At 51.2% G+C, this 24,852-nt stretch overlaps 44 non-coding genes across 44 annotated transcripts; all 44 read left to right on the forward strand.

Moving 5' to 3' along the window:
- Window positions 1–51: 51 nt before the first annotated feature.
- On the forward strand, window positions 52–133 carry trnal-aag (transfer RNA leucine (anticodon AAG)). Its single transcript has one exon. It is a non-coding gene; the product is annotated as a tRNA-Leu (tRNA).
- A 768-nt stretch (window positions 134–901) lies between these two features.
- On the forward strand, window positions 902–983 carry trnal-uag (transfer RNA leucine (anticodon UAG)). Its single transcript has one exon. It is a non-coding gene; the product is annotated as a tRNA-Leu (tRNA).
- A 179-nt stretch (window positions 984–1,162) lies between these two features.
- trnal-uag (transfer RNA leucine (anticodon UAG)) lies at window positions 1,163–1,244 on the forward strand. The gene has a single exon. It is a non-coding gene; the product is annotated as a tRNA-Leu (tRNA).
- Window positions 1,245–1,638: 394 nt separating this feature from the next.
- trnal-aag (transfer RNA leucine (anticodon AAG)) lies at window positions 1,639–1,720 on the forward strand. Its single transcript has one exon. It is a non-coding gene; the product is annotated as a tRNA-Leu (tRNA).
- A 753-nt stretch (window positions 1,721–2,473) lies between these two features.
- On the forward strand, window positions 2,474–2,555 carry trnal-uag (transfer RNA leucine (anticodon UAG)). The gene has a single exon. It is a non-coding gene; the product is annotated as a tRNA-Leu (tRNA).
- A 179-nt stretch (window positions 2,556–2,734) lies between these two features.
- On the forward strand, window positions 2,735–2,816 carry trnal-uag (transfer RNA leucine (anticodon UAG)). The gene has a single exon. It is a non-coding gene; the product is annotated as a tRNA-Leu (tRNA).
- A 394-nt stretch (window positions 2,817–3,210) lies between these two features.
- trnal-aag (transfer RNA leucine (anticodon AAG)) lies at window positions 3,211–3,292 on the forward strand. The gene has a single exon. It is a non-coding gene; the product is annotated as a tRNA-Leu (tRNA).
- A 656-nt stretch (window positions 3,293–3,948) lies between these two features.
- trnal-uag (transfer RNA leucine (anticodon UAG)) lies at window positions 3,949–4,030 on the forward strand. The gene has a single exon. It is a non-coding gene; the product is annotated as a tRNA-Leu (tRNA).
- Window positions 4,031–4,378: 348 nt separating this feature from the next.
- Window positions 4,379–4,460, forward strand: trnal-aag (transfer RNA leucine (anticodon AAG)). Its single transcript has one exon. It is a non-coding gene; the product is annotated as a tRNA-Leu (tRNA).
- Window positions 4,461–5,447: 987 nt separating this feature from the next.
- trnal-uag (transfer RNA leucine (anticodon UAG)) lies at window positions 5,448–5,529 on the forward strand. Its single transcript has one exon. It is a non-coding gene; the product is annotated as a tRNA-Leu (tRNA).
- A 393-nt stretch (window positions 5,530–5,922) lies between these two features.
- trnal-aag (transfer RNA leucine (anticodon AAG)) lies at window positions 5,923–6,004 on the forward strand. The gene has a single exon. It is a non-coding gene; the product is annotated as a tRNA-Leu (tRNA).
- Window positions 6,005–6,660: 656 nt separating this feature from the next.
- On the forward strand, window positions 6,661–6,741 carry trnal-uag (transfer RNA leucine (anticodon UAG)). The gene has a single exon. It is a non-coding gene; the product is annotated as a tRNA-Leu (tRNA).
- A 394-nt stretch (window positions 6,742–7,135) lies between these two features.
- trnal-aag (transfer RNA leucine (anticodon AAG)) lies at window positions 7,136–7,217 on the forward strand. Its single transcript has one exon. It is a non-coding gene; the product is annotated as a tRNA-Leu (tRNA).
- Window positions 7,218–7,873: 656 nt separating this feature from the next.
- trnal-uag (transfer RNA leucine (anticodon UAG)) lies at window positions 7,874–7,955 on the forward strand. Its single transcript has one exon. It is a non-coding gene; the product is annotated as a tRNA-Leu (tRNA).
- Window positions 7,956–8,349: 394 nt separating this feature from the next.
- Window positions 8,350–8,431, forward strand: trnal-aag (transfer RNA leucine (anticodon AAG)). Its single transcript has one exon. It is a non-coding gene; the product is annotated as a tRNA-Leu (tRNA).
- A 754-nt stretch (window positions 8,432–9,185) lies between these two features.
- Window positions 9,186–9,267, forward strand: trnal-uag (transfer RNA leucine (anticodon UAG)). The gene has a single exon. It is a non-coding gene; the product is annotated as a tRNA-Leu (tRNA).
- Window positions 9,268–9,446: 179 nt separating this feature from the next.
- On the forward strand, window positions 9,447–9,528 carry trnal-uag (transfer RNA leucine (anticodon UAG)). The gene has a single exon. It is a non-coding gene; the product is annotated as a tRNA-Leu (tRNA).
- A 394-nt stretch (window positions 9,529–9,922) lies between these two features.
- trnal-aag (transfer RNA leucine (anticodon AAG)) lies at window positions 9,923–10,004 on the forward strand. Its single transcript has one exon. It is a non-coding gene; the product is annotated as a tRNA-Leu (tRNA).
- A 768-nt stretch (window positions 10,005–10,772) lies between these two features.
- Window positions 10,773–10,854, forward strand: trnal-uag (transfer RNA leucine (anticodon UAG)). The gene has a single exon. It is a non-coding gene; the product is annotated as a tRNA-Leu (tRNA).
- Window positions 10,855–11,033: 179 nt separating this feature from the next.
- Window positions 11,034–11,115, forward strand: trnal-uag (transfer RNA leucine (anticodon UAG)). The gene has a single exon. It is a non-coding gene; the product is annotated as a tRNA-Leu (tRNA).
- A 394-nt stretch (window positions 11,116–11,509) lies between these two features.
- Window positions 11,510–11,591, forward strand: trnal-aag (transfer RNA leucine (anticodon AAG)). The gene has a single exon. It is a non-coding gene; the product is annotated as a tRNA-Leu (tRNA).
- A 656-nt stretch (window positions 11,592–12,247) lies between these two features.
- On the forward strand, window positions 12,248–12,329 carry trnal-uag (transfer RNA leucine (anticodon UAG)). Its single transcript has one exon. It is a non-coding gene; the product is annotated as a tRNA-Leu (tRNA).
- Window positions 12,330–12,677: 348 nt separating this feature from the next.
- trnal-aag (transfer RNA leucine (anticodon AAG)) lies at window positions 12,678–12,759 on the forward strand. Its single transcript has one exon. It is a non-coding gene; the product is annotated as a tRNA-Leu (tRNA).
- Window positions 12,760–13,415: 656 nt separating this feature from the next.
- On the forward strand, window positions 13,416–13,497 carry trnal-uag (transfer RNA leucine (anticodon UAG)). Its single transcript has one exon. It is a non-coding gene; the product is annotated as a tRNA-Leu (tRNA).
- A 394-nt stretch (window positions 13,498–13,891) lies between these two features.
- On the forward strand, window positions 13,892–13,973 carry trnal-aag (transfer RNA leucine (anticodon AAG)). Its single transcript has one exon. It is a non-coding gene; the product is annotated as a tRNA-Leu (tRNA).
- A 712-nt stretch (window positions 13,974–14,685) lies between these two features.
- On the forward strand, window positions 14,686–14,767 carry trnal-uag (transfer RNA leucine (anticodon UAG)). Its single transcript has one exon. It is a non-coding gene; the product is annotated as a tRNA-Leu (tRNA).
- Window positions 14,768–14,946: 179 nt separating this feature from the next.
- Window positions 14,947–15,028, forward strand: trnal-aag (transfer RNA leucine (anticodon AAG)). The gene has a single exon. It is a non-coding gene; the product is annotated as a tRNA-Leu (tRNA).
- A 656-nt stretch (window positions 15,029–15,684) lies between these two features.
- On the forward strand, window positions 15,685–15,766 carry trnal-uag (transfer RNA leucine (anticodon UAG)). Its single transcript has one exon. It is a non-coding gene; the product is annotated as a tRNA-Leu (tRNA).
- Window positions 15,767–15,945: 179 nt separating this feature from the next.
- trnal-uag (transfer RNA leucine (anticodon UAG)) lies at window positions 15,946–16,027 on the forward strand. Its single transcript has one exon. It is a non-coding gene; the product is annotated as a tRNA-Leu (tRNA).
- Window positions 16,028–16,214: 187 nt separating this feature from the next.
- trnal-aag (transfer RNA leucine (anticodon AAG)) lies at window positions 16,215–16,296 on the forward strand. The gene has a single exon. It is a non-coding gene; the product is annotated as a tRNA-Leu (tRNA).
- Window positions 16,297–17,008: 712 nt separating this feature from the next.
- Window positions 17,009–17,090, forward strand: trnal-uag (transfer RNA leucine (anticodon UAG)). The gene has a single exon. It is a non-coding gene; the product is annotated as a tRNA-Leu (tRNA).
- Window positions 17,091–17,269: 179 nt separating this feature from the next.
- On the forward strand, window positions 17,270–17,351 carry trnal-uag (transfer RNA leucine (anticodon UAG)). Its single transcript has one exon. It is a non-coding gene; the product is annotated as a tRNA-Leu (tRNA).
- Window positions 17,352–17,745: 394 nt separating this feature from the next.
- On the forward strand, window positions 17,746–17,827 carry trnal-aag (transfer RNA leucine (anticodon AAG)). Its single transcript has one exon. It is a non-coding gene; the product is annotated as a tRNA-Leu (tRNA).
- Window positions 17,828–18,483: 656 nt separating this feature from the next.
- trnal-uag (transfer RNA leucine (anticodon UAG)) lies at window positions 18,484–18,565 on the forward strand. Its single transcript has one exon. It is a non-coding gene; the product is annotated as a tRNA-Leu (tRNA).
- A 529-nt stretch (window positions 18,566–19,094) lies between these two features.
- On the forward strand, window positions 19,095–19,176 carry trnal-aag (transfer RNA leucine (anticodon AAG)). The gene has a single exon. It is a non-coding gene; the product is annotated as a tRNA-Leu (tRNA).
- A 656-nt stretch (window positions 19,177–19,832) lies between these two features.
- On the forward strand, window positions 19,833–19,914 carry trnal-uag (transfer RNA leucine (anticodon UAG)). The gene has a single exon. It is a non-coding gene; the product is annotated as a tRNA-Leu (tRNA).
- Window positions 19,915–20,308: 394 nt separating this feature from the next.
- On the forward strand, window positions 20,309–20,390 carry trnal-aag (transfer RNA leucine (anticodon AAG)). Its single transcript has one exon. It is a non-coding gene; the product is annotated as a tRNA-Leu (tRNA).
- A 754-nt stretch (window positions 20,391–21,144) lies between these two features.
- On the forward strand, window positions 21,145–21,226 carry trnal-uag (transfer RNA leucine (anticodon UAG)). Its single transcript has one exon. It is a non-coding gene; the product is annotated as a tRNA-Leu (tRNA).
- A 179-nt stretch (window positions 21,227–21,405) lies between these two features.
- trnal-uag (transfer RNA leucine (anticodon UAG)) lies at window positions 21,406–21,487 on the forward strand. Its single transcript has one exon. It is a non-coding gene; the product is annotated as a tRNA-Leu (tRNA).
- Window positions 21,488–21,881: 394 nt separating this feature from the next.
- Window positions 21,882–21,963, forward strand: trnal-aag (transfer RNA leucine (anticodon AAG)). Its single transcript has one exon. It is a non-coding gene; the product is annotated as a tRNA-Leu (tRNA).
- Window positions 21,964–22,619: 656 nt separating this feature from the next.
- On the forward strand, window positions 22,620–22,701 carry trnal-uag (transfer RNA leucine (anticodon UAG)). Its single transcript has one exon. It is a non-coding gene; the product is annotated as a tRNA-Leu (tRNA).
- A 529-nt stretch (window positions 22,702–23,230) lies between these two features.
- trnal-aag (transfer RNA leucine (anticodon AAG)) lies at window positions 23,231–23,312 on the forward strand. Its single transcript has one exon. It is a non-coding gene; the product is annotated as a tRNA-Leu (tRNA).
- Window positions 23,313–23,968: 656 nt separating this feature from the next.
- trnal-uag (transfer RNA leucine (anticodon UAG)) lies at window positions 23,969–24,050 on the forward strand. The gene has a single exon. It is a non-coding gene; the product is annotated as a tRNA-Leu (tRNA).
- Window positions 24,051–24,444: 394 nt separating this feature from the next.
- trnal-aag (transfer RNA leucine (anticodon AAG)) lies at window positions 24,445–24,526 on the forward strand. Its single transcript has one exon. It is a non-coding gene; the product is annotated as a tRNA-Leu (tRNA).
- The last annotated feature ends 326 nt before the right edge of the window (window positions 24,527–24,852 follow it).

Below are 24,852 nucleotides of genomic sequence, written 5' to 3' on the forward strand. Positions count from 1 at the left end.
TGTCCACGGGGGGTCACCTGCAACAGAAGCGGGCAAAAAGGGTTTCCAGCAGGTAGCGTGGCCGAGCGGTCCAAGGCGCTGGATTAAGGCTCCAGTCCCTTCGGGGGCGTGGGTTCGAATCCCACCGCTGCCAGATGTGGCTTTAAGCAGGCTGTAACACCAGCTGTCTTGCATTAATTCTAAGGCATGGAAAACGCTCTTTAGTGTTAGTGCTACTCAACACAGCAGGACCTAAAGGCCGAACAATAGTTCTGCACAGGACCTACGTCGTGAGCTTTATTTTATACTCCAGCACCGTTGATCCCGCCGACGTGCCATTACACGTGCAGAACGCTAATGTCCACAGGAGTATTGCTGGTGTGTACACGGTATTAAGGCAAAAGCCGGAGAGGAAGCAGCTTACTGTGTACGTTTGCCCAGAGAAGCATCAGCAGTGATAGAGGTAAACGGACAGCCACTTTTGTTGCAGCTCGAGGTAAATGTCTCTCTTCAACTTTGTCCATCTTTTGTTTTCTAGCAGACCAATCACAGCGCATGCGGTCCCCGTAAAATTGACGCGCTGTTACGTTCAGTCTCTTCGGGGGCGTGGGTTCGAATCCCACCGCTGCCAGGAGTAGTTTTAAAGAGGTTCTATTGCCAGCACTCAGGCACTGCGTCAGATATTTCTGTAAGAGGTTTGGGAGACTCAACTGGCTTCTGCACTCAAGCATTTTAGTTGGGCAGAAGCGCTTGCTGACGAGCTTTGGGAATCCTAGCAGAGAGGTCTCCTCCAAGAGGTCTCCTCCAAGAGGTCTCCTCCAAGAGGTCTCCTCCAAGAGGTCTCCTCCAAGAGGTCTCCTCCAAGAGGTCTCCTCCAAGAGGTCTCCTCCAAGAGGTCTCCTCCAAGAGGTCTCCTCCAAGAGGTAGCTTGGCCGAGGGGTCCAAGGCGCTGGATTTAGGCTCCAGTCTCTCCGGGGGCGTGGGTTCGAATCCCACAGCTGCCAGCAGTGGTTTTAAATAGGTTCTATTGCCAGCAGTCAGGCACTGCGTCAGATCTTTCTGTAAGAGGTTTGGGAGACTCAACTGGCTTCTGCACTCAAGCATTTTAGTTGGGCAGAAGCGCTTGCTGACGAGCTTTGGGAATCCCAGCAGAGAGGTCTCCTCGAAGAGGTCTCCTCCAAGAGGTAGCGTGGCCGAGCGGTCCAAGGCGCTGGATTTAGGCTCCAGTCTCTCCGGGGGCGTGGGTTCGAATCCCACCGCTGCCAGCAGTGGTTTTAAATAGGCTTTGATGTCAGCTAGGCCATCTATGTGCTGTGGAAGCATCACGTTGAGCGTTTCTCAATCGGAAGTCTGCTGCCACCGGCGTCTATCTTGTAGGCTGCATACGTCATAAAGACTGTCTGTTTACAGAAAACTTACAATAATAAAGTTGACTATTATTCTTAGTCGATTGTAATCATTTTGTAATACGCTTGTGACTAGCGAGTGTAAGGCTCGGTTAACTTGAATGAACCAGGCTTGATGCATGATGCAGCCTTCCCATTGAGAAACGGCCATGGTTTCGCAGGTGTTGCTTTGCGAGTGAGGTCCCCAGAAAGAGATTGAGGCTGTCCACGGGGGGTCACCTGCAACAGAAGCGGGCAAAAAGGGTTTCCAGCAGGTAGCGTGGCCGAGCGGTCCAAGGCGCTGGATTAAGGCTCCAGTCCCTTCGGGGGCGTGGGTTCGAATCCCACCGCTGCCAGATGTGGCTTTAAGCAGGCTGTAACACCAGCTGTCTTCATTAATTCTAAGGCATGGAAAACGCTCTTTAGTGTTAGTGCTACTCAACACAGCAGGACCTAAAGGCCGAACAATAGTTCTGCACAGGACCTACGTCGTGAGCTTTATTTTATACTCCAGCACCGTTGATCCCGCCGACGTGCCATTACACGTGCAGAACGCTAATGTCCACAGGAGTATTGCTGGTGTGTACACGGTATTAAGGCAAAAGCCGGAGAGGAAGCAGCTTACTGTGTACGTTTGCCCAGAGAAGCATCAGCAGTGATAGAGGTAAACGGACAGCCACTTTTGTTGCAGCTCGAGGTAAATGTCTCTCTTCAACTTTGTCCATCTTTTGTTTTCTAGCAGACCAATCACAGCGCATGCGGTCCCCGTAAAATTTACGCGCTGTTACGTTCAGTCTCTTCGGGGGCTTGGGTTCGAATCCCACCGCTGCCAGGAGTAGTTTTAAAGAGGTTCTATTGCCAGCACTCAGGCACTGCGTCAGATATTTCTGTAAGAGGTTTGGGAGACTCAACTGGCTTCTGCACTCAAGCATTTTAGTTGGGCAGAAGCGCTTGCTGACGAGCTTTGGGAATCCTAGCAGAGAGGTCTCCTCCAAGAGGTCTCCTCCAAGAGGTCTCCTCCAAGAGGTCTCCTCCAAGAGGTCTCCTCCAAGAGGTCTCCTCCAAGAGGTCTCCTCCAAGAGGTCTCCTCCAAGAGGTCTCCTCCAAGAGGTAGCTTGGCCGAGGGGTCCAAGGCGCTGGATTTAGGCTCCAGTCTCTCCGGGGGCGTGGGTTCGAATCCCACAGCTGCCAGCAGTGGTTTTAAATAGGTTCTATTGCCAGCAGTCAGGCACTGCGTCAGATCTTTCTGTAAGAGGTTTGGGAGACTCAACTGGCTTCTGCACTCAAGCATTTTAGTTGGGCAGAAGCGCTTGCTGACGAGCTTTGGGAATCCCAGCAGAGAGGTCTCCTCGAAGAGGTCTCCTCCAAGAGGTAGCGTGGCCGAGCGGTCCAAGGCGCTGGATTTAGGCTCCAGTCTCTCCGGGGGCGTGGGTTCGAATCCCACCGCTGCCAGCAGTGGTTTTAAATAGGCTTTGATGTCAGCTAGGCCATCTATGTGCTTTGGAAGCATCACGTTGAGCGTTTCTCAATCGGAAGTCTGCTGCCACCGGCGTCTATCTTGTAGGCTGCATACGTCATAAAGACTGTCTGTTTACAGAAAACTTACAATAATAAAGTTGACTATTATTCTAAGTCGATTGTAATCATTTTGTAATACGCTTGTGACTAGCGAGTGTAAGGCTCGGTTAACTTGAATGAACCAGGCTTGATGCATGATGCAGCCTTCCCATTGAGAAACGGCCATGGTTTCGCAGGTGTTGCTTTGCGAGTGAGGTCACCAGAAAGAGATTGAGGCTGTCCACGGGGGGTCACCTGCAACAGAAGCGGGCAAAAAGGGTTTCCAGCAGGTAGCGTGGCCGAGCGGTCCAAGGCGCTGGATTAAGGCTCCAGTCCCTTCGGGGGCGTGGGTTCGAATCCCACCGCTGCCAGATGTGGCTTTAAGCAGACTGTAACACCAGCTGTCTTGCATTAATTCTAAGGCATGGAAAACGCTCTTTAGTGTTAGTGCTACTCAACACAGCAGGACCTAAAGGCCGAACAATAGTTCTGCACAGGACCTACGTCGTGAGCTTTATTTTATACTCCAGCACCGTTGATCCCGCCGACGTGCCTTTACACGTGCAAAACGCTAATGTCCACAGGAGTATTGCTGGTGTGTACACGGTATTAAGGCAAAAGCCGGAGAGGAAGCAGCTTGCTGTGTACGTTTGCCCAGAGAAGCATCAGCAGTGATAGAGGTAAACGGACAGCCACTTTTGTTGCAGCTCGAGGTAAATGTCTCTCTTCAACTTTGTCCATCTTTTGTTTTCTAGCAGACCAATCACAGCGCATGCGGTCCCCGTAAAATTGACGCGCTGTTACGTTCAGTCTCTACAGGGGCGTGGGTTCGAATCCCACCGCTGCCAGGAGTAGTTTTAAAGAGGTTCTATTGCCAGCAGTCAGGCACTGCGTCAGATCTTTCTGTAAGAGGTTTGGGAGACTCAACTGGCTTCTGCACTCAAGCATTTTAGTTGGGCAGAAGCGCTTGCTGACGAGCTTTGGGAATCCCAGCAGAGAGGTCTCCTCGAAGAGGTCTCCCCCAAGAGGTAGCGTGGCCGAGCGGTCCAAGGCGCTGGATTTAGGCTCCAGTCTCTCCGGGGGCGTGGGTTCGAATCCCACCGCTGCCAGCAGTGGTTTTAAATAGGCTTTGATGTCAGCTAGGCCATCTATGTGCTTTGGAAGCATCACGTTGAGCGTTTCTCAATCGGAAGTCTGCTGCCACCGGCGTCTATCTTGTAGGCTGCATACGTCATAAAACTTAGTCGATTGTAATCATTTTGTAATACGCTTGTGACTAGCGAGTGTAAGGCTCGGTTAACTTGAATGAACCAGGCTTGATGCATGATGCAGCCTTCCCATTGAGAAACGGCCATGGTTTCGCAGGTGTTGCTTTGCGAGTGAGGTCACCAGAAAGAGATTGAGGCTGTCCACGGGGGGTCACCTGCAACAGAAGCGGGCAAAAAGGGTTTCCAGCAGGTAGCGTGGCCGAGCGGTCCAAGGCGCTGGATTAAGGCTCCAGTCCCTTCGGGGGCGTGGGTTCGAATCCCACCGCTGCCAGATGTGGCTTTAAGCAGGCTGTAACACCAGCTGTCTTGCATTAATTCTAAGGCATGGAAAACGCTCTTTAGTGTTAGTGCTACTCAACACAGCAGGACCTAAAGGCCGAACAATAGTTCTGCACAGGACCTACGTCGTGAGCTTTATTTTATACTCCAGCACCGTTGATCCCGCCGACGTGCCTTTACACGTGCAGAACGCTAATGTCCACAGGAGTATTGCTGGTGTGTACACAGTATTAAGGCAAAAGCCGGAGAGGAAGCAGCTTACTGTGTACGTTTGCCCAGAGAAGCATCAGCAGTGATAGAGGTAAACGGACAGCCACTTTTGTTGCAGCTCGAGGTAAATGTCTCTCTTCAACTTTGTCCATCTTTTGTTTTCTAGCAGACCAATCACAGCGCATGCGGTCCCCGTAAAATTGACGCGCTGTTACGTTCAGTCTCTTCGGGGGCGTGGGTTCGAATCCCACCGCTGCCAGGAGTAGTTTTAAAGAGGTTCTATTGCCAGCACTCAGGCACTGCGTCAGATATTTCTGTAAGAGGTTTGGGAGACTCAACTGGCTTCTGCACTCAAGCATTTTAGTTGGGCAGAAGCGCTTGCTGACGAGCTTTGGGAATCCTAGCAGAGAGGTCTCCTCCAAGAGGTCTCCTCCAAGAGGTCTCCTCCAAGAGGTCTCCTCCAAGAGGTCTCCTCCAAGAGGTCTCCTCCAAGAGGTCTCCTCCAAGAGGTAGCTTGGCCGAGGGGTCCAAGGCGCTGGATTAAGGCTCCAGTCTCTCCGGGGGCGTGGGTTCGAATCCCACCGCTGCCAGCAGTGGTTTTAAATAGATTCTATTGCCAGCAGTCAGGCACTGCGTCAGATCTTTCTGTAAGAGGTTTGGGAGACTCAACTGGCTTCTGCACTCAAGCATTTTAGTTGGGCAGAAGCGCTTGCTGACGAGCTTTGGGAATCCCAGCAGAGAGGTCTCCTCGAAGAGGTCTCCTCCAAGAGGTAGCGTGGCCGAGCGGTCCAAGGCGCTGGATTTAGGCTCCAGTCTCTCCGGGGGCGTGGGTTCGAATCCCACCGCTGCCAGCAGTGGTTTTAAATAGGCTTTGATGTCAGCTAGGCCATCTATGTGCTTTGGAAGCATCACGTTGAGCGTTTCTCAATCGGAAGTCTGCTGCCACCGGCGTCTATCTTGTAGGCTGCATACGTCATAAAGACTGTCTGTTTACAGAAAACTTACAATAATAAAGTTGACTATTATTCTTAGTCGATTGTAATCATTTTGTAATACGCTTGTGACTAGCGAGTGTAAGGCTCGGTTAACTTGAATGAACCAGGCTTGATGCATGATGCAGCCTTCCCATTGAGAAACGGCCATGGTTTCGCAGGTGTTGCTTTGCGAGTGAGGTCACCAGAAAGAGATTGAGGCTGTTCACGGGGGTCACCTGCAACAGAAGCGGGCAAAAAGGGTTTCCAGCAGGTAGCGTGGCCGAGCGGTCCAAGGCGCTGGATTAAGGCTCCAGTCCCTTCGGGGGCGTGGGTTCGAATCCCACCGCTGCTAGATGTGGCTTTAAGCAGACTGTAACACCAGCTGTCTTGCATTAATTCTAAGGCATGGAAAACGCTCTTTAGTGTTAGTGCTACTCAACACAGCAGGACCTAAAGGCCGAACAATAGTTCTGCACAGGACCTACGCCGTGAGCTTTATTTTATACTCCAGCACCGTTGATCCCGCCGACGTGCCTTTACACGTGCAAAACGCTAATGTCCACAGCAGTATTGCTGGTGTGTACACGGTATTAAGGCAAAACCTGGAGAGGAAGCAGCTTGCTGTGTACGTTTGCCCAGAGAAGCATCAGCAGTGATAGAGGTAAACGGACAGCCACTTTTGTTGCAGCTCGAGGTAAATGTCTCTCTTCAACTTTGTCCATCTTTTGTTTTCTAGCAGACCAATCACAGCGCATGCGGTCCCCGTAAAATTGACGCGCTGTTACGTTTAGTCTCTTCGGGGGCGTGGGTTCGAATCCCACCGCTGCCAGGAGTAGTTTTAAAGAGGTTCTATTGCCAGCAGTCAGGCACTGCGTCAGATCTTTCTGTAAGAGGTTTGGGAGACTCAACTGGCTTCTGCACTCAAGCATTTTAGTTGGGCAGAAGCGCTTGCTGACGAGCTTTGGGAATCCCAGCAGAGAGGTCTCCTCGAAGAGGTCTCCTCCAAGAGGTAGCGTGGCCGAGCGGTCCAAGGCGCTGGATTTAGGCTCCAGTCTCTCCGGGGGCGTGGGTTGAATCCCACCGCTGCCAGCAGTGGTTTTAAATAGGCTTTGATGTCAGCTAGGCCATCTATGTGCTTTGGAAGCATCACGTTGAGCGTTTCTCAATCGGAAGTCTGCTGCCACCGGCGTCTATCTTGTAGGCTGCATACGTCATAAAGACTGTCTATTTACAGAAAACTAACAACAATAAAGTTGACTATTATTCTTAGTCGATTGTAATCATTTTGTAATACGCTTGTGACTAGCGAGTGTAAGGCTCGGTTAACTTGAATGAACCAGGCTTGATGCATGATGCAGCCTTCCCATTGAGAAACGGCCATGGTTTTGCAGGTGTTGCTTTGTGAGTGAGGTCCCCAGAAAGAGATTGAGGCTGTCCACGGGGGGTCACCTGCAACAGAAGCGGGCAAAAAGGGTTTCCAGCAGGTAGCGTGGCCGAGCGGTCCAAGGCGCTGGATTAAGGCTCCAGTCCCTTCGGGGGCGTGGGTTCGAATCCCACCGCTGCCAAATGTGGCTTTAAGCAGGCTGTAACACCAGCTGTCTTGCATTAATTCTAAGGCATGGAAAACACTCTTTAGTGTTAGTGCTACTCAACACAGCAGGACCTAAAGGCCGAACAATAGTTCTGCACAGGACCTACGTCGTGAGCTTTATTTTATACTCCAGCACCGTTGATCCCGCCGACGTGCCTTTACACGTGCAGAACGCTAATGTCCACAGGAGTATTGCTGGTGTGTACACGGTATTAAGGCAAAAGCCGGAGAGGAAGCAGCTTGCTGTGTACGTTTGCCCAGAGAAGCATCAGCAGTGATAGAGGTAAACGGACAGCCACTTTTGTTGCAGCTCGAGGTAAATGTCTCTCTTCAACTTTGTCCATCTTTTGTTTTCTAGCAGACCAATCACAGCGCATGCGGTCCCCGTAAAATTGACGCGCTGTTACGTTCAGTCTCTACAGGGGCGTGGGTTCGAATCCCACCGCTGCCAGGAGTAGTTTTAAAGAGGTTCTATTGCCAGCAGTCAGGCACTGCGTCAGATCTTTCTGTAAGAGGTTTGGGAGACTCAACTGGCTTCTGCACTCAAGCATTTTAGTTGGGCAGAAGCGCTTGCTGACGAGCTTTGGGAATCCCAGCAGAGAGGTCTCCTCGAAGAGGTCTCCCCCAAGAGGTAGCGTGGCCGAGCGGTCCAAGGCGCTGGATTTAGGCTCCAGTCTCTCCGGGGGCGTGGGTTCAAATCCCACCGCTGCCAGCAGTGGTTTTAAATATGCTTTGATGTCAGCTAGGCCATCTATGTGCTTTGGAAGCATCACGTTGAGCGTTTCTCAATCGGAAGTCTGCTGCCACCGGCGTCTATCTTGTAGGCTGCATACGTCATAAAGACTGTCTGTTTACAGAAAACTTACAATAATAAAGTTGACTATTATTCTTAGTCGATTGTAATCATTTTGTAATACGCTTGTGACTAGCGAGTGTAAGGCTCGGTTAACTTGAATGAACCAGGCTTGATGCATGATGCAGCCTTCCCATTGAGAAACGGCCATGGTTTCGCAGGTGTTGCTTTGCGAGTGAGGTCCCCAGAAAGAGATTGAGGCTGTCCACGGGGGGTCACCTGCAACAGAAGCGGGCAAAAAGGGTTTCCAGCAGGTAGCGTGGCCGAACGGTCCAAGGCGCTGGATTAAGGCTCCAGTCCCTTCGGGGGCGTGGGTTCGAATCCCACCGCTGCCAGATGTGGCTTTAAGCAGGCTGTAACACCAGCTGTCTTGCATTAATTCTAAGGCATGGAAAACGCTCTTTAGTGTTAGTGCTACTCAACACAGCAGGACCTAAAGGCCGAACAATAGTTCTGCACAGGACCTACGTCGTGAGCTTTATTTTATACTCCAGCACCGTTGATCCCGCCGACGTGCCATTACACGTGCAGAACGCTAATGTCCACAGGAGTATTGCTGGTGTGTACACGGTATTAAGGCAAAAGCCGGAGAGGAAGCAGCTTACTGTGTACGTTTGCCCAGAGAAGCATCAGCAGTGATAGAGGTAAACGGACAGCCACTTTTGTTGCAGCTCGAGGTAAATGTCTCTCTTCAACTTTGTCCATCTTTTGTTTTCTAGCAGACCAATCACAGCGCATGCGGTCCCCGTAAAATTGACGCGCTGTTACGTTCAGTCTCTTCGGGGGCGTGGGTTCGAATCCCACCGCTGCCAGGAGTAGTTTTAAAGAGGTTCTATTGCCAGCACTCAGGCACTGCGTCAGATATTTCTGTAAGAGGTTTGGGAGACTCAACTGGCTTCTGCACTCAAGCATTTTAGTTGGGCAGAAGCGCTTGCTGACGAGCTTTGGGAATCCTAGCAGAGAGGTCTCCTCCAAGAGGTCTCCTCCAAGAGGTCTCCTCCAAGAGGTCTCCTCCAAGAGGTCTCCTCCAAGAGGTCTCCTCCAAGAGGTCTCCTCCAAGAGGTCTCCTCCAAGAGGTCTCCTCCAAGAGGTAGCTTGGCCGAGGGGTCCAAGGCGCTGGATTTAGGCTCCAGTCTCTCCGGGGGCGTGGGTTCGAATCCCACAGCTGCCAGCAGTGGTTTTAAATAGGTTCTATTGCCAGCAGTCAGGCACTGCGTCAGATCTTTCTGTAAGAGGTTTGGGAGACTCAACTGGCTTCTGCACTCAAGCATTTTAGTTGGGCAGAAGCGCTTGCTGACGAGCTTTGGGAATCCCAGCAGAGAGGTCTCCTCGAAGAGGTCTCCTCCAAGAGGTAGCGTGGCCGAGCGGTCCAAGGCGCTGGATTTAGGCTCCAGTCTCTCCGGGGGCGTGGGTTCGAATCCCACCGCTGCCAGCAGTGGTTTTAAATAGGCTTTGATGTCAGCTAGGCCATCTATGTGCTGTGGAAGCATCACGTTGAGCGTTTCTCAATCGGAAGTCTGCTGCCACCGGCGTCTATCTTGTAGGCTGCATACGTCATAAAGACTGTCTGTTTACAGAAAACTTACAATAATAAAGTTGACTATTATTCTTAGTCGATTGTAATCATTTTGTAATACGCTTGTGACTAGCGAGTGTAAGGCTCGGTTAACTTGAATGAACCAGGCTTGATGCATGATGCAGCCTTCCCATTGAGAAACGGCCATGGTTTCGCAGGTGTTGCTTTGCGAGTGAGGTCCCCAGAAAGAGATTGAGGCTGTCCACGGGGGGTCACCTGCAACAGAAGCGGGCAAAAAGGGTTTCCAGCAGGTAGCGTGGCCGAGCGGTCCAAGGCGCTGGATTAAGGCTCCAGTCCCTTCGGGGGCGTGGGTTCGAATCCCACCGCTGCCAGATGTGGCTTTAAGCAGGCTGTAACACCAGCTGTCTTGCATTAATTCTAAGGCATGGAAAACGCTCTTTAGTGTTAGTGCTACTCAACACAGCAGGACCTAAAGGCCGAACAATAGTTCTGCACAGGACCTACGTCGTGAGCTTTATTTTATACTCCAGCACCGTTGATCCCGCCGACGTGCCATTACACGTGCAGAACGCTAATGTCCACAGGAGTATTGCTGGTGTGTACACGGTATTAAGGCAAAAGCCGGAGAGGAAGCAGCTTACTGTGTACGTTTGCCCAGAGAAGCATCAGCAGTGATAGAGGTAAACGGACAGCCACTTTTGTTGCAGCTCGAGGTAAATGTCTCTCTTCAACTTTGTCCATCTTTTGTTTTCTAGCAGACCAATCACAGCGCATGCGGTCCCCGTAAAATTGACGCGCTGTTACGTTCAGTCTCTTCGGGGGCGTGGGTTCGAATCCCACCGCTGCCAGGAGTAGTTTTAAAGAGGTTCTATTGCCAGCACTCAGGCACTGCGTCAGATATTTCTGTAAGAGGTTTGGGAGACTCAACTGGCTTCTGCACTCAAGCATTTTAGTTGGGCAGAAGCGCTTGCTGACGAGCTTTGGGAATCCTAGCAGAGAGGTCTCCTCCAAGAGGTCTCCTCCAAGAGGTCTCCTCCAAGAGGTCTCCTCCAAGATGTCTCCTCCAAGAGGTCTCCTCCAAGAGGTCTCCTCCAAGAGGTCTCCTCCAAGAGGTCTCCTCCAAGAGGTCTCCTCCAAGAGGTAGCTTGGCCGAGGGGTCCAAGGCGCTGGATTTAGGCTCCAGTCTCTCCGGGGGCGTGGGTTCGAATCCCACAGCTGCCAGCAGTGGTTTTAAATAGGTTCTATTGCCAGCAGTCAGGCACTGCGTCAGATCTTTCTGTAAGAGGTTTGGGAGACTCAACTGGCTTCTGCACTCAAGCATTTTAGTTGGGCAGAAGCGCTTGCTGACGAGCTTTGGGAATCCCAGCAGAGAGGTCTCCTCGAAGAGGTCTCCTCCAAGAGGTAGCGTGGCCGAGCGGTCCAAGGCGCTGGATTTAGGCTCCAGTCTCTCCGGGGGCGTGGGTTCGAATCCCACCGCTGCCAGCAGTGGTTTTAAATAGGCTTTGATGTCAGCTAGGCCATCTATGTGCTTTGGAAGCATCACGTTGAGCGTTTCTCAATCGGAAGTCTGCTGCCACCGGCGTCTATCTTGTAGGCTGCATACGTCATAAAGACTGTCTGTTTACAGAAAACTTACAATAATAAAGTTGACTATTATTCTAAGTCGATTGTAATCATTTTGTAATACGCTTGTGACTAGCGAGTGTAAGGCTCGGTTAACTTGAATGAACCAGGCTTGATGCATGATGCAGCCTTCCCATTGAGAAACGGCCATGGTTTCGCAGGTGTTGCTTTGCGAGTGAGGTCACCAGAAAGAGATTGAGGCTGTCCACGGGGGGTCACCTGCAACAGAAGCGGGCAAAAAGGGTTTCCAGCAGGTAGCGTGGCCGAGCGGTCCAAGGCGCTGGATTAAGGCTCCAGTCCCTTCGGGGGCGTGGGTTCGAATCCCACCGCTGCCAGATGTGGCTTTAAGCAGACTGTAACACCAGCTGTCTTGCATTAATTCTAAGGCATGGAAAACGCTCTTTAGTGTTAGTGCTACTCAACACAGCAGGACCTAAAGGCCGAACAATAGTTCTGCACAGGACCTACGTCGTGAGCTTTATTTTATACTCCAGCACCGTTGATCCCGCCGACGTGCCTTTACACGTGCAAAACGCTAATGTCCACAGGAGTATTGCTGGTGTGTACACGGTATTAAGGCAAAAGCCGGAGAGGAAGCAGCTTGCTGTGTACGTTTGCCCAGAGAAGCATCAGCAGTGATAGAGGTAAACGGACAGCCACTTTTGTTGCAGCTCGAGGTAAATGTCTCTCTTCAACTTTGTCCATCTTTTGTTTTCTAGCAGACCAATCACAGCGCATGCGGTCCCCGTAAAATTGACGCGCTGTTACGTTCAGTCTCTACAGGGGCGTGGGTTCGAATCCCACCGCTGCCAGGAGTAGTTTTAAAGAGGTTCTATTGCCAGCAGTCAGGCACTGCGTCAGATCTTTCTGTAAGAGGTTTGGGAGACTCAACTGGCTTCTGCACTCAAGCATTTTAGTTGGGCAGAAGCGCTTGCTGACGAGCTTTGGGAATCCCAGCAGAGAGGTCTCCTCGAAGAGGTCTCCCCCAAGAGGTAGCGTGGCCGAGCGGTCCAAGGCGCTGGATTTAGGCTCCAGTCTCTCCGGGGGCGTGGGTTCGAATCCCACCGCTGCCAGCAGTGGTTTTAAATAGGCTTTGATGTCAGCTAGGCCATCTATGTGCTTTGGAAGCATCACGTTGAGCGTTTCTCAATCGGAAGTCTGCTGCCACCGGCGTCTATCTTGTAGGCTGCATACGTCATAAAACTTAGTCGATTGTAATCATTTTGTAATACGCTTGTGACTAGCGAGTGTAAGGCTCGGTTAACTTGAATGAACCAGGCTTGATGCATGATGCAGCCTTCCCATTGAGAAACGGCCATGGTTTCGCAGGTGTTGCTTTGCGAGTGAGGTCACCAGAAAGAGATTGAGGCTGTCCACGGGGGGTCACCTGCAACAGAAGCGGGCAAAAAGGGTTTCCAGCAGGTAGCGTGGCCGAGCGGTCCAAGGCGCTGGATTAAGGCTCCAGTCCCTTCGGGGGCGTGGGTTCGAATCCCACCGCTGCCAGATGTGGCTTTAAGCAGGCTGTAACACCAGCTGTCTTGCATTAATTCTAAGGCATGGAAAACGCTCTTTAGTGTTAGTGCTACTCAACACAGCAGGACCTAAAGGCCGAACAATAGTTCTGCACAGGACCTACGTCGTGAGCTTTATTTTATACTCCAGCACCGTTGATCCCGCCGACGTGCCTTTACACGTGCAGAACGCTAATGTCCACAGGAGTATTGCTGGTGTGTACACAGTATTAAGGCAAAAGCCGGAGAGGAAGCAGCTTGCTGTGTACGTTTGCCCAGAGAAGCATCAGCAGTGATAGAGGTAAACGGACAGCCACTTTTGTTGCAGCTCGAGGTAAATGTCTCTCTTCAACTTTGTCCATCTTTTGTTTTCTAGCAGACCAATCACAGCGCATGCGGTCCCCGTAAAATTGACGCGCTGTTACGTTCAGTCTCTTCGGGGGCGTGGGTTCGAATCCCACCGCTGCCAGGAGTAGTTTTAAAGAGGTTCTATTGCCAGCAGTCAGGCACTGCGTCAGATCTTTCTGTAAGAGGTTTGGGAGACTCAACTGGCTTCTGCACTCAAGCATTTTAGTTGGGCAGAAGCGCTTGCTGACGAGCTTTGGGAATCCCAGCAGAGAGGTCTCATCGAAGAGGTCTCCTCCAAGAGGTAGCGTGGCCGAGCGGTCCAAGGCGCTGGATTTAGACTCCAGTCTCTCCGGGGGCGTGCGTTCGAATCCCACCGCTGCCAGCAGTGGTTTTAAATATGCTTTGATGTCAGCTAGGCCATCTATGTGCTTTGGAAGCATCACGTTGAGCGTTTCTCAATCGGAAGTCTGCTGCCACCGGCGTCTATCTTGTAGGCTGCATACGTCATAAAGACTGTCTGTTTACAGAAAACTTACAATAATAAAGTTGACTATTATTCTTAGTCGATTGTAATCATTTTGTAATACGCTTGTGACTAGCGAGTGTAAGGCTCGGTTAACTTGAATGAACCAGGCTTTATGCATGATGCAGCCTTCCCATTGAGAAACGGCCATGGTTTCGCAGGTGTTGCTTTGCGAGTGAGGTCACCAGAAAGAGATTGAGGCTGTCCACGGGGGGTCACCTGCAACAGAAGCGGGCAAAAAGGGTTTCCAGCAGGTAGCGTGGCCGAGCGGTCCAAGGCGCTGGATTAAGGCTCCAGTCCCTTCGGGGGCGTGGGTTCGAATCCCACCGCTGCCAGATGTGGCTTTAAGCAGGCTGTAACACCAGCTGTCTTGCATTAATTCTAAGGCATGGAAAACGCTCTTTAGTGTTAGTGCTACTCAACACAGCAGGACCTAAAGGCCGAACAATAGTTCTGCACAGGACCTACGTCGTGAGCTTTATTTTATACTCCAGCACCGTTGATCCCGCCGACGTGCCTTTACACGTGCAGAACGCTAATGTCCACAGGAGTATTGCTGGTGTGTACACAGTATTAAGGCAAAAGCCGGAGAGGAAGCAGCTTACTGTGTACGTTTGCCCAGAGAAGCATCAGCAGTGATAGAGGTAAACGGACAGCCACTTTTGTTGCAGCTCGAGGTAAATGTCTCTCTTCAACTTTGTCCATCTTTTGTTTTCTAGCAGACCAATCACAGCGCATGCGGTCCCCGTAAAATTGACGCGCTGTTACGTTCAGTCTCTTCGGGGGCGTGGGTTCGAATCCCACCGCTGCCAGGAGTAGTTTTAAAGAGGTTCTATTGCCAGCACTCAGGCACTGCGTCAGATATTTCTGTAAGAGGTTTGGGAGACTCAACTGGCTTCTGCACTCAAGCATTTTAGTTGGGCAGAAGCGCTTGCTGACGAGCTTTGGGAATCCTAGCAGAGAGGTCTCCTCCAAGAGGTCTCCTCCAAGAGGTCTCCTCCAAGAGGTCTCCTCCAAGAGGTCTCCTCCAAGAGGTCTCCTCCAAGAGGTAGCTTGGCCGAGGGGTCCAAGGCGCTGGATTTAGGCTCCAGTCTCTCCGGGGGCGTGGGTTCGAATCCCACAGCTGCCAGCAGTGGTTTTAAATAGGTTCTATTGCCAGCAGTCAGGCACTGCGTCAGATCTTTCTGTAAGAGGTTTGGGAGACTCAACTGGCTTCTGCACTCAAGCATTTTAGTTGGGCAGAAGCGCTTGCTGACGAGCTTTGGGAATCCCAGCAGAGAGGTCTCCTCGAAGAGGTCTCCTCCAAGAGGTAGCGTGGCCGAGCGGTCCAAGGCGCTGGATTAAGGCTCCAGTCCCTTCGGGGGCGTGGGTTCGAATCCCACCGCTGCCAGATGTGGCTTTAAGCAGACTGTAACACCAGCTGTCTTGCATTAATTCTAAGGCATGGAAAACGCTCTTTAGTGTTAGTGCTACTCAACACAGCAGGACCTAAAGGCCGAACAATAGTTCTGCACAGGACCTACGTCGTGAGCTTTATTTTATACTCCAGCACCGTTGATCCCGCCGACGTGCCTTTACACGTGCAGAACGCTAATGTCCACAGGAGTATTGCTGGTGTGTACACAGTATTAAGGCAAAAGCCGGAGAGGAAGCAGCTTGCTGTGTACGTTTGCCCAGAGAAGCATCAGCAGTGCTAGAGGTAAACGGACAGCCACTTTTGTTGCAGCTCGAGGTAAATGTCTCTCTTCAACTTTGTCCATCTTTTGTTTCCTAGCAGACCAATCACAGCGCATGCGGTCCCCGTAAAATTGACGCGCTGTTACGTTCAGTCTCTTCGGGGGCGTGGGTTCGAATCCCACCGCTGCCAGGAGTAGTTTTAAAGAGGTTCTATTGCCAGCAGTCAGGCACTGCGTCAGATCTTTCTGTAAGAGGTTTGGGAGACTCAACTGGCTTCTGCACTCAAGCATTTTAGTTGGGCAGAAGCGCTTGCTGACGAGCTTTGGGAATCCCAGCAGAGAGGTCTCCTCGAAGAGGTCTCCTCCAAGAGGTAGCGTGGCCGAGCGGTCCAAGGCGCTGGATTTAGGCTCCAGTCTCTCCGGGGGCGTGGGTTCGAATCCCACTGCTGCCAGCAGTGGTTTTAAATAGGTTCTATTGCCAGCAGTCAGGCACTGCGTCAGATCTTTCTGTAAGAGGTTTGGGAGACTCAACTGGCTTCTGCACTCAAGCATTTTAGTTGGGCAGAAGCGCTTGCTGACGAGCTTTGGGAATCCCAGCAGAGAGGTCTCTTTGAAGAGGTCTCCTCCAAGAGGTAGCGTGGCCGAGCGGTCCAAGGCGCTGGATTTAGGCTCCAGTCTCTCCGGGGGCGTGGGTTCGAATCCCACCGCTGCCAGCAGTGGTTTTAAATAGGCTTTGATGTCAGCTAGGCCATCTATGTGCTTTGGAAGCATCACGTTGAGCGTTTCTCAATCGGAAGTCTGCTGCCACGAAAGAGAAAGTCACGAAAGTCACCAGAAAGAGATTGAGGCTGTCCACGGGGGGTCACCTGCAACAGAAGCGGGCAAAAAGGGTTTCCAGCAGATAGCGTGGCCGAGCGGTCCAAGGCGCTGGATTAAGGCTCCAGTCCCTTCGGGGGCGTGGGTTCGAATCCCACCGCTGCCAGATGTGGCTTTAAGCAGGCTGTAACACCAGCTGTCTTGCATTAATTCTAAGGCATGGAAAACGCTCTTTAGTGTTAGTGCTAATCAACACAGCAGGACCTAAAGGCCGAACAATAGTTCTGCACAGGACCTACGTCGTGAGCTTTATTTTATACTCCAGCACCGTTGATCCCGCCGACGTGCCTTTACACGTGCAGAACGCTAATGTCCACAGGAGTATTGCTGGTGTGTACACAGTATTAAGGCAAAAGCCGGAGAGGAAGCAGCTTACTGTGTACGTTTGCCCAGAGAAGCATCAGCAGTGATAGAGGTAAACGGACAGCCACTTTTGTTGCAGCTCGAGGTAAATGTCTCTCTTCAACTTTGTCCATCTTTTGTTTTCTAGCAGACCAATCACAGCGCATGCGGTCCCCGTAAAATTGACGCGCTGTTACGTTCAGTCTCTTCGGGGGCGTGGGTTCGAATCCCACCGCTGCCAGGAGTAGTTTTAAAGAGGTTCTATTGCCAGCACTCAGGCACTGCGTCAGATATTTCTGTAAGAGGTTTGGGAGACTCAACTGGCTTCTGCACTCAAGCATTTTAGTTGGGCAGAAGCGCTTGCTGACGAGCTTTGGGAATCCTAGCAGAGAGGTCTCCTCCAAGAGGTCTCCTCCAAGAGGTCTCCTCCAAGAGGTCTCCTCCAAGAGGTCTCCTCCAAGAGGTCTCCTCCAAGAGGTAGCTTGGCCGAGGGGTCCAAGGCGCTGGATTTAGGCTCCAGTCTCTCCGGGGGCGTGGGTTCGAATCCCACAGCTGCCAGCAGTGGTTTTAAATAGGTTCTATTGCCAGCAGTCAGGCACTGCGTCAGATCTTTCTGTAAGAGGTTTGGGAGACTCAACTGGCTTCTGCACTCAAGCATTTTAGTTGGGCAGAAGCGCTTGCTGACGAGCTTTGGGAATCCCAGCAGAGAGGTCTCCTCGAAGAGGTCTCCTCCAAGAGGTAGCGTGGCCGAGCGGTCCAAGGCGCTGGATTTAGGCTCCAGTCTCTCCGGGGGCGTGGGTTCGAATCCCACCGCTGCCAGCAGTGGTTTTAAATAGGCTTTGATGTCAGCTAGGCCATCTATGTGCTTTGGAAGCATCACGTTGAGCGTTTCTCAATCGGAAGTCTGCTGCCACCGGCGTCTATCTTGTAGGCTGCATACGTCATAAAGACTGTCTGTTTACAGAAAACTTACAATAATAAAGTTGACTATTATTCTTAGTCGATTGTAATCATTTTGTAATACGCTTGTGACTAGCGAGTGTAAGGCTCGGTTAACTTGAATGAACCAGGCTTGATGCATGATGCAGCCTTCCCATTGAGAAACGGCCATGGTTTCGCAGGTGTTGCTTTGCGAGTGAGGTCACCAGAAAGAGATTGAGGCTGTCCACGGGGGGCCACCTGCAACAGAAGCGGGCAAAAAGGGTTTCAAGCAGGTAGCGTGGCCGAGCGGTCCAAGGCGCTGGATTAAGGCTCCAGTCCCTTCGGGGGCGTGGGTTCGAATCCCACCGCTGCCAGATGTGGCTTTAAGCAGACTGTAACACCAGCTGTCTTGCATTAATTCTAAGGCATGGAAAACGCTCTTTAGTGTTAGTGCTACTCAACACAGCAGGACCTAAAGGCCGAACAATAGTTCTGCACAGGACCTACGCCGTGAGCTTTATTTTATACTCCAGCACCGTTGATCCCGCCGACGTGCCTTTACACGTGCAAAACGCTAATGTCCACAGCAGTATTGCTGGTGTGTACACGGTATTAAGGCAAAACCTGGAGAGGAAGCAGCTTGCTGTGTACGTTTGCCCAGAGAAGCATCAGCAGTGATAGAGGTAAACGGACAGCCACTTTTGTTGCAGCCCGAGGTAAATGTCTCTCTTCAACTTTGTCCATCTTTTGTTTTCTAGCAGACCAATCACAGCGCATGCGGTCCCCGTAAAATTGACGCGCTGTTACGTTTAGTCTCTTCGGGGGCGTGGGTTCGAATCCCACCGCTGCCAGGAGTAGTTTTAAAGAGGTTCTATTGCCAGCAGTCAGGCACTGCGTCAGATCTTTCTGTAAGAGGTTTGGGAGACTCAACTGGCTTCTGCACTCAAGCATTTTAGTTGGGCAGAAGCGCTTGCTGACGAGCTTTGGGAATCCCAGCAGAGAGGTCTCCTCGAAGAGGTCTCCTCCAAGAGGTAGCGTGGCCGAGCGGTCCAAGGCGCTGGATTTAGGCTCCAGTCTCTCCGGGGGCGTGGGTTCGAATCCCACCGCTGCCAGCAGTGGTTTTAAATAGGCTTCGATGTCAGCTAGGAAGCTTTGGAAGCATCACGTTGAGCGTTTCTCAATCGGAAGTCTGCTGCCACCGGCGTCTATCTTGTAGGCTGCATACGTCATAAAGACTGTCTATTTACAGAAAACTAACAACAATAAAGTTGACTATTATTCTTAGTCTATGTGCTTTGGAAGCATCACGTTGAGCGTTTCTCAATCGGAAGTCTGCTGCCACCGGCGTCTATCTTGTAGGCTGCATACGTCATAAAGACTGTCTATTTACAGAAAACTAACAACAATAAAGTTGACTATTATTCTTAGTCGATTGTAATCATTTTGTAATACGCTTGTGACTAGCGAGTGTAAGGCTCGGTTAACTTGAATGAACCAGGCTTGATGCACGATGCAGCCTTCCCATTGAGAAACGGCCATGGTTTTGCAGGTGTTGCTTTGTGAGTGAGGTCCCCAGAAAGAGATTGAGGCTGTCCACGGGGGGTCACCTGCAACAGAAGCGGGCAAAAAGGGTTTCCAGCAGGTAGCGTGGCCGAGCGGTCCAAGGCGCTGGATTAAGGCTCCAGTCCCTTCGGGGGCGTGGGTTCGAATCCCACCGCTGCCAGATGTGGCTTTAAGCAGGCTGTAACACCAGCTGTCTTGCATTAATTCTAAGGCATGGAAAACACTCTTTAGTGTTAGTGCTACTCAACACAGCAGGACCTAAAGGCCGAACAATAGTTCTGCACAGGACCTACGTCGTGAGCTTTATTTTATACTCCAGCACCGTTGATCCTGCCGACGTGCCTTTACACGTGCAGAACGCTAATGTCCACAGGAGTATTGCTGGTGTGTACACGGTATTAAGGCAAAAGCCGGAGAGGAAGCAGCTTGCTGTGTACGTTTGCCCAGAGAAGCATCAGCAGTGATAGAGGTAAACGGACAGCCACTTTTGTTGCAGCTCGAGGTAAATGTCTCTCTTCAACTTTGTCCATCTTTTGTTTTCTAGCAGACCAATCACAGCGCATGCGGTCCCCGTAAAATTGACGCGCTGTTACGTTCAGTCTCTACAGGGGCGTGGGTTCGAATCCCACCGCTGCCAGGAGTAGTTTTAAAGAAGTTCTATTGCCAGCAGTCAGGCACTGCGTCAGATCTTTCTGTAAGAGGTTTGGGAGACTCAACTGGCTTCTGCACTCAAGCATTTTAGTTGGGCAGAAGCGCTTGCTGACGAGCTTTGGGAATCCCAGCAGAGAGGTCTCCTCGAAGAGGTCTCCCCCAAGAGGTAGCGTGGCCGAGCGGTCCAAGGCGCTGGATTTAGGCTCCAGTCTCTCCGGGGGCGTGGGTTCGAATCCCACCGCTTCCAGCAGTGGTTTTAAATAGGCTTTGATGTCAGCTAGGCCATCTATGTGCTTTGGAAGCATCACGTTGAGCGTTTCTCAATCGGAAGTCTGCTGCCACCGGCGTCTATCTTGTAGGCTGCATACGTCATAAAGACTGTCTGTTTACAGAAAACTTACAATAATAAAGTTGACTATTATTCTTAGTCGATTGTAATCATTTTGTAATACGCTTGTGACTAGCGAGTGTAAGGCTCGGTTAACTTGAATGAACCAGGCTTGATGCATGATGCAGCCTTCCCATTGAGAAACGGCCATGGTTTCGCAGGTGTTGCTTTGCGAGTGAGGTCCCCAGAAAGAGATTGAGGCTGTCCACGGGGGGTCACCTGCAACAGAAGCGGGCAAAAAGGGTTTCCAGCAGGTAGCGTGGCCGAGCGGTCCAAGGCGCTGGATTAAGGCTCCAGTCCCTTCGGGGGTGTGGGTTCGAATCCCACCGCTGCCAGATGTGGCTTTAAGCAGGCTGTAACACCAGCTGTCTTGCATTAATTCTAAGGCATGGAAAACGCTCTTTAGTGTTAGTGCTACTCAACACAGCAGGACCTAAAGGCCGAACAATAGTTCTGCACAGGACCTACGTCGTGAGCTTTATTTTATACTCCAGCACCGTTGATCCCGCCGACGTGCCTTTACACGTGCAGAACGCTAATGTCCACAGGAGTATTGCTGGTGTGTACACAGTATTAAGGCAAAAGCCGGAGAGGAAGCAGCTTGCTGTGTACGTTTGCCCAGAGAAGCATCAGCAGTGATAGAGGTAAACGGACAGCCACTTTTGTTGCAGCTCGAGGTAAATGTCTCTCTTCAACTTTGTCCATCTTTTGTTTTCTAGCAGACCAATCACAGCGCATGCGGTCCCCGTAAAATTGACGCGCTGTTACGTTCAGTCTCTTCGGGGGCGTGGGTTCGAATCCCACCGCTGCCAGGAGTAGTTTTAAAGAGGTTCTATTGCCAGCACTCAGGCACTGCGTCAGATATTTCTGTAAGAGGTTTGGGAGACTCAACTGGCTTCTGCACTCAAGCATTTTAGTTGGGCAGAAGCGCTTGCTGACGAGCTTTGGGAATCCTAGCAGAGAGGTCTCCTCCAAGAGGTCTCCTCCAAGAGGTCTCCTCCAAGAGGTCTCCTCCAAGAGGTCTCCTCCAAGAGGTCTCCTCCAAGAGGTCTCCTCCAAGAGGTCTCCTCCAAGAGGTCTCCTCCAAGAGGTAGCTTGGCCGAGGGGTCCAAGGCGCTGGATTTAGGCTCCAGTCCCTCCGGGGGCGTGGGTTCGAATCCCACAGCTGCCAGCAGTGGTTTTAAATAGGTTCTATTGCCAGCAGTCAGGCACTGCGTCAGATCTTTCTGTAAGAGGTTTGGGAGACTCAACTGGCTTCTGCACTCAAGCATTTTAGTTGGGCAGAAGCGCTTGCTGACGAGCTTTGGGAATCCCAGCAGAGAGGTCTCCTCGAAGAGGTCTCCTCCAAGAGGTAGCGTGGCCGAGCGGTCCAAGGCGCTGGATTTAGGCTCCAGTCTCTCCGGGGGCGTGGGTTCGAATCCCACCGCTGCCAGCAGTGGTTTTAAATAGGCTTTGATGTCAGCTAGGCCATCTATGTGCTTTGGAAGCATCACGTTGAGCGTTTCTCAATCGGAAGTCTGCTGCCACCGGCGTCTATCTTGTAGGCTGCATACGTCATAAAGACTGTCTGTTTACAGAAAACTTACAATAATAAAGTTGACTATTATTCTTAGTCGATTGTAATCATTTTGTAATACGCTTGTGACTAGCGAGTGTAAGGCTCGGTTAACTTGAATGAACCAGGCTTGATGCATGATGCAGCCTTCCCATTGAGAAACGGCCATGGTTTCGCAGGTGTTGCTTTGCGAGTGAGGTCACCAGAAAGAGATTGAGGCTGTCCACGGGGGGCCACCTGCAACAGAAGCGGGCAAAAAGGGTTTCAAGCAGGTAGCGTGGCCGAGCGGTCCAAGGCGCTGGATTAAGGCTCCAGTCCCTTCGGGGGCGTGGGTTCGAATCCCACCGCTGCCAGATGTGGCTTTAAGCAGACTGTAACACCAGCTGTCTTGCATTAATTCTAAGGCATGGAAAACGCTCTTTAGTGTTAGTGCTACTCAACACAGCAGGACCTAAAGGCCGAACAATAGTTCTGCACAGGACCTACGCCGTGAGCTTTATTTTATACTCCAGCACCGTTGATCCCGCCGACGTGCCTTTACACGTGCAAAACGCTAATGTCCACAGCAGTATTGCTGGTGTGTACACGGTATTAAGGCAAAACCTGGAGAGGAAGCAGCTTGCTGTGTACGTTTGCCCAGAGAAGCATCAGCAGTGATAGAGGTAAACGGACAGCCACTTTTGTTGCAGCCCGAGGTAAATGTCTCTCTTCAACTTTGTCCATCTTTTGTTTTCTAGCAGACCAATCACAGCGCATGCGGTCCCCGTAAAATTGACGCGCTGTTACGTTTAGTCTCTTCGGGGGCGTGGGTTCGAATCCCACCGCTGCCAGGAGTAGTTTTAAAGAGGTTCTATTGCCAGCAGTCAGGCACTGCGTCAGATCTTTCTGTAAGAGGTTTGGGAGACTCAACTGGCTTCTGCACTCAAGCATTTTAGTTGGGCAGAAGCGCTTGCTGACGAGCTTTGGGAATCCCAGCAGAGAGGTCTCCTCGAAGAGGTCTCCTCCAAGAGGTAGCGTGGCCGAGCGGTCCAAGGCGCTGGATTTAGGCTCCAGTCTCTCCGGGGGCGTGGGTTCGAATCCCACCGCTGCCAGCAGTGGTTTTAAATAGGCTTCGATGTCAGCTAGGAAGCTTTGGAAGCATCACGTTGAGCGTTTCTCAATCGGAAGTCTGCTGCCACCGGCGTCTATCTTGTAGGCTGCATACGTCATAAAGACTGTCTATTTACAGAAAACTAACAACAATAAAGTTGACTATTATTCTTAGTCTATGTGCTTTGGAAGCATCACGTTGAGCGTTTCTCAATCGGAAGTCTGCTGCCACCGGCGTCTATCTTGTAGGCTGCATACGTCATAAAGACTGTCTATTTACAGAAAACTAACAACAATAAAGTTGACTATTATTCTTAGTCGATTGTAATCATTTTGTAATACGCTTGTGACTAGCGAGTGTAAGGCTCGGTTAACTTGAATGAACCAGGCTTGATGCATGATGCAGCCTTCCCATTGAGAAACGGCCATGGTTTTGCAGGTGTTGCTTTGTGAGTGAGGTCCCCAGAAAGAGATTGAGGCTGTCCACGGGGGGTCACCTGCAACAGAAGCGGGCAAAAAGGGTTTCCAGCAGGTAGCGTGGCCGAGCGGTCCAAGGCGCTGGATTAAGGCTCCAGTCCCTTCGGGGGCGTGGGTTCGAATCCCACCGCTGCCAGATGTGGCTTTAAGCAGGCTGTAACACCAGCTGTCTTGCATTAATTCTAAGGCATGGAAAACACTCTTTAGTGTTAGTGCTACTCAACACAGCAGGACCTAAAGGCCGAACAATAGTTCTGCACAGGACCTACGTCGTGAGCTTTATTTTATACTCCAGCACCGTTGATCCTGCCGACGTGCCTTTACACGTGCAGAACGCTAATGTCCACAGGAGTATTGCTGGTGTGTACACGGTATTAAGGCAAAAGCCGGAGAGGAAGCAGCTTGCTGTGTACGTTTGCCCAGAGAAGCATCAGCAGTGATAGAGGTAAACGGACAGCCACTTTTGTTGCAGCTCGAGGTAAATGTCTCTCTTCAACTTTGTCCATCTTTTGTTTTCTAGCAGACCAATCACAGCGCATGCGGTCCCCGTAAAATTGACGCGCTGTTACGTTCAGTCTCTACAGGGGCGTGGGTTCGAATCCCACCGCTGCCAGGAGTAGTTTTAAAGAAGTTCTATTGCCAGCAGTCAGGCACTGCGTCAGATCTTTCTGTAAGAGGTTTGGGAGACTCAACTGGCTTCTGCACTCAAGCATTTTAGTTGGGCAGAAGCGCTTGCTGACGAGCTTTGGGAATCCCAGCAGAGAGGTCTCCTCGAAGAGGTCTCCCCCAAGAGGTAGCGTGGCCGAGCGGTCCAAGGCGCTGGATTTAGGCTCCAGTCTCTCCGGGGGCGTGGGTTCGAATCCCACCGCTGCCAGCAGTGGTTTTAAATAGGCTTTGATGTCAGCTAGGCCATCTATGTGCTTTGGAAGCATCACGTTGAGCGTTTCTCAATCGGAAGTCTGCTGCCACCGGCGTCTATCTTGTAGGCTGCATACGTCATAAAGACTGTCTGTTTACAGAAAACTTACAATAATAAAGTTGACTATTATTCTTAGTCGATTGTAATCATTTTGTAATACGCTTGTGACTAGCGAGTGTAAGGCTCGGTTAACTTGAATGAACCAGGCTTGATGCATGATGCAGCCTTCCCATTGAGAAACGGCCATGGTTTCGCAGGTGTTGCTTTGCGAGTGAGGTCCCCAGAAAGAGATTGAGGCTGTCCACGGGGGGTCACCTGCAACAGAAGCGGGCAAAAAGGGTTTCCAGCAGGTAGCGTGGCCGAGCGGTCCAAGGCGCTGGATTAAGACTCCAGTCCCTTCGGGGGTGTGGGTTCGAATCCCACCGCTGCCAGATGTGGCTTTAAGCAGGCTGTAACACCAGCTGTCTTGCATTAATTCTAAGGCATGGAAAACGCTCTTTAGTGTTAGTGCTACTCAACACAGCAGGACCTAAAGGCCGAACAATAGTTCTGCACAGGACCTACGTCGTGAGCTTTATTTTATACTCCAGCACCGTTGATCCCGCCGACGTGCCTTTACACGTGCAGAACGCTAATGTCCACAGGAGTATTGCTGGTGTGTACACAGTATTAAGGCAAAAGCCGGAGAGGAAGCAGCTTGCTGTGTACGTTTGCCCAGAGAAGCATCAGCAGTGATAGAGGTAAACGGACAGCCACT

Source organism: Paramisgurnus dabryanus, chromosome 1 (assembly GCF_030506205.2).
Source record: "Paramisgurnus dabryanus chromosome 1, PD_genome_1.1, whole genome shotgun sequence".
Taxonomy (NCBI): domain Eukaryota; kingdom Metazoa; phylum Chordata; class Actinopteri; order Cypriniformes; family Cobitidae; genus Paramisgurnus; species Paramisgurnus dabryanus.